We start from the raw sequence: 4,484 nt of genomic DNA, 5'->3' as shown, positions 1-4,484 counted from the left end.
CCAGGCTCTGAGCTGGCAGTCAGCACAGAGCCCGACGCGGGGCTCGAACCCACGAACCGCGAGATCATGACCTAAGCGAAAGTCGGACGCTTAACCGACTAAGCCACCCAGGCGCCCCAACATACTGAATTTCTTCCAAGGATATATTTATCCATTTATTTCTATCTTTTATGGCTTTAACAATAGTTTACAGTTCTTACCTTAAAAGCCCTAAAATTTGTTACTTTTATAAAAAAATACTTTTTTCAAATTATGTTTTCTAGCTAATTTGTTTTATAGAGTAATTCAAGTAACTTTCCAAATTAATTGTGTTTTTAAGCCACTTTTCTAAACTCTTATTCATTCTAATAGACTCTTTGGAATCTTCTACATAGATTTTATTCATTTATTTAATAAATATTGATTATTTATCTTCTGTTTCAGGCACCCTTCAAAACCTAGGGGATTCAATAGTGACTGAAAAAGAAAAAAAAAATAAATCCCTGCCGAAGGGGAGTTTATATTCTCTTAGGGAGAGACAGACAATAAACAAATAAAACATACAGCTGTTTGATGGTAAGAAGTGCTTTGGAGAAATAAAGTAAGGAAGAGAGAAGGGAAATACTAGAGGGAAGAGGAAGAGAGAAGGGTTTAATTTTTAAACAGGGTGGTCAGAAAAGGCCACCCTGAGAAACAGACACTTCCGCAGGGATCTGAAGGAATGAGTCACACGGAGGACTTTGGAGGAGTGCAGGAAGCAGAGAGAACAGCAAATGCAAGTGCTCTGAGACAGGAGCTTGACTGGTTTCCCTGAGAGATGGCAAGAGAGCAGCGAGGCTGGGCAGAACATAAAGAAATGAAGTCTGAGTCATGACCCAGGACCAGATAGTGCATGGTCTCATAGACTACCAGACTGTCTATCCCATCATCCTTTCTAATCTGGGTATTTGTTCATATCTTTTTCTTATCGTTCTGCACTGCCTGAGATAACTAGAAGAGAATGTTGTGGAAGAGTATTGATACAAGGTATCCTTGCTCTTATTCTTGATCTTAAAGGGAATATTTTCAATGTGTTGCCATTATTTATGGTGTTGGCTACAGGCTGGTTAAGAAAGTTTTCCCTATTCCTGGTTTACTAAGAGCTCGCTCCTTCCTTCCTTCCTTCCTTCCTTCCTTCCTTCCTTCCTTCCTTCCTTCCTTCCTTCCTTCCTCCCTCCCTTCCTTCCTTCCTTCTTCTACTTCTTCTTCTTCTTAAGTCATGACTGGGTATTGAATATTATCAAACGTATTTTTTGCTTGTGATGGTATGATCATCTATTAACATGAATTATATCAATTTTCTAACATTAAAGCAACTTCGCATTCCTTGGATGAACCAACTTGTCGGTGATGCTTTAAACACAGTTGGTTCTTGAACAACATGGGTTTGAACTGTACAGGTCCACTTATAGGTGAATTTTTTTCAATATGGTATAGTACTATACATGTATTTTCTCTTTCTTGTGATTTTGTTAATAACACTTTCTTATCTCTATTTTATTGTAATAACAGTATGAAATATGTATATATACAAAGCATACAAAATATGTGTTTATGTTACCAATATCAATTGCCTATGTAGTCAACAGTAAGCTATTAGTTGTTAAGTAGGGAGTCAAACGTTATACACAGAGTTTTGACTGCACAGTGTTTGGTGTCCCTAACCTCCCAAATTATTTGAAGGTCAACTGCGTGTGTATGTATACAGAGGTTTCCCCTGCTATCTGAGAGTAGAGAATTTCTATGAAACCTTCATAAACCAGAATGGTGTAAATTAAAGAAGGAATTATAAGTAATTTATATGGAAAAATGTTTGTGTGTTCCTAGACCCCCAAATTAACCTCTCTTAGGCTTTTCTGCACATCTTGCTAAAGCATACAAAGAATAAATTGAGATAAAGCACAAATGCCCACAGACTTAGTTCACAGCTATGGTAGTTTGATGCTGAGATATGCTGAGTACAGTTCCCAGGAAAAGAGACTGCGGGCCCTCACAGCTGCTCAGGTGCTTTCCCTATAATAGCTTGCTGCAAATCAAAGGCTGAATGCCATTCTCATTTTTTACCTTTTTAAGAAAAAGCATAAAATCCTCATTGGATTTTGTTTATTTAGGGAAAACAAGCACGAATGTAGGCCTTTCATAAAAGTGAGGCAGTCTAACATGAAATTCGGACAAGCATGGGAATGGAGAGTAGGGGTGTTTCTGAAACAGAGAGAGACACGTTGCTATGTTTAAATGGTTTAAGGTTATACATTTGAATTCATGACTGAAGTTGATCGAAAATACATATTTCCTGTACTGTTTGGGGGTTTTGTGTAAATAATACACTAATCTCATAAATTGGGAAATGTTCCTCTTTCTCATTCTCTACACATGTTTTTGTTAGATGTCTATCATGTGCTTCTTGAATAGCTGCTAGAACATGCCAGTGGAACTATTTGAAACTGAAATTTTTCCTTATGAGAAATTCTATGGAAGACTTGTAAATATTGTTTTCATTTAATAACTATTAGGGTATTTAGATCTTTAAAAAAAGATTATTCAGATTTGTCTTTGTCAGGTTATAAGTATTAGGTTGACTTTATAAAAAGATTTTAGAGATTTTCCATCTTCTTTCCATATTCCAAAAACAGTTTTCATATCTTTAGAGATATCTGTTTCCTAAGTGTCTGCACCTAATAATATTTTGTGCATGAGAGGCGTGTCATGTAAGGCATAACTTTTTGACAATTTTCTCTATTTTGTATAACTAGTCTTTTACATTTTCTTTTTTTATGAGGTCCAGTTTTAGTAGTTTTTACTTTCCTTATTTGCCCACTTAATTCAGTTTTAAAATTGTATTTTCATAAAATGTTAGGCATATATATTAAGCATAATATCTCTAATGATATTTCTTTTGTGTTTGTGATTATATTGCCATTTTTATTTATTTATTAAATTACCTATTTTTTGAGAGAGAGAACACAAGCAGGGGAGAAGGACAGAAGGAGAGAGAAAAAGACAGAGAGGACAGAGAGAGTATCTTAAGTAGGCTCCATGCTCAGCGCAGAGCCAGAAATGGGGCTCAATCCCACAACCTTGGGATTATGACTAGAGCCAAAATCAAGAGTCTGACGCTCAACCAACTGAATCACCCAGGCGCCCCGACATTTTTATTTCTTATTTTATGCATTTTAATCTAACTTTTGAACATGTTAACTACTAGTCTGTCTTATTTTTAGAAATAACCAGAGCTTTGACTTGTTAACGTTCCCATTTTAAAGTATTTTATTAATTTCTCATTTGTTATTAATCACTTTTTTCTGCTTAATTTTATCTTATTTTATTTTTAAAATTTCCTGAATTGGCTACATCATTCATTGGTTTATTTTACTGTTTATCAACATTTTTAAAAGACAATATTTCCCTAAATAGTTTAGAATTATCCCATAGCTTCATGGGCATATGGGTTTTTAAATTATATTTTAAAAGAGATTCTTTAATGTGGATCTTGATATCTCCTTTCATCTGAATTTAATATTGATTTTCAGACTATGGGACTTACTCTATTAGCATTTTTTGTGATTAATTTCTTGTTTTATTACAATCTGATCAAAGAATGTTCTCTGTGCTCTTTCTACATTTAGGAATTTATGGTGATTCTCTTTACAGCAAAATTGATGGTCAATTTTTGTCATTGTTTCATGGACTTAGGTTTTTCATATCCTTATTTGTTTTTTGATGAGTTGATTGGTCATGTGCCTTATTGCTACTCTGTTTCCATCTATTTCTCCATGCAGTTCTGGTAATTTTAAAGTTAGGATTTATGTAATGTTATGTTAATTGTTGCATACATATTCTTCATCATAGATCATAATGTCTACCACTATAAAATTCCCTCCATTGCCTTATTTAATTCATTTTGCTTTACATTCAGATTTGATTGATATAAAATGATAATCTTGTCTTCTTTTTTGTTTTTTTGTAATTGTCTGGGTTGCTTTTAATTTTTACTGTCAGACTTTTCTGAATGGCTTTGTTACTTTCTTAAAGCAATGGACTTGCCTAATATATGTATCATATTTGAGAAGAAATAAACCACAAGTATGTTTTATCTAATTAAAGAAAGGCCAAAATTCTTTAGAAAATTCCCTAGTTTGCATTTCTTCCCTGTAAGGAATAAAGTAAAATGGCCAAGAGACACTAAAAACATATTTTCTATGCTCAAGAGAGATAAGGAAGCAAAAGGTTACATTGTTTTCCCACAAAGAAATATGGAGGAAACTTTATGATTGTGTATTTGAGCAAAATTAATCATTCTATTAATTCTATCAATCATTCTATTTCCTTTGATTGCTTCAGAGTAGAAAATGAATTGTCAGAGAATTTTGACTAGTGGGACTATACTAGTATTTTGAGTTAATGTAGCCTTCCTTTTTATTTTTATTTTTATTTTTGCATTTCTCTTTCTAATTTATTTTTTTTTT

Source organism: Hyaena hyaena, unplaced genomic scaffold, assembly GCF_003009895.1.
Source record: "Hyaena hyaena isolate Hyena2069 unplaced genomic scaffold, ASM300989v1 scaffold_358, whole genome shotgun sequence".
NCBI classification, from domain to species: domain Eukaryota; kingdom Metazoa; phylum Chordata; class Mammalia; order Carnivora; family Hyaenidae; genus Hyaena; species Hyaena hyaena.
The sequence above is the reverse complement of the archived record's forward strand: the minus strand, read 5'-3'. Positions refer to the sequence as shown.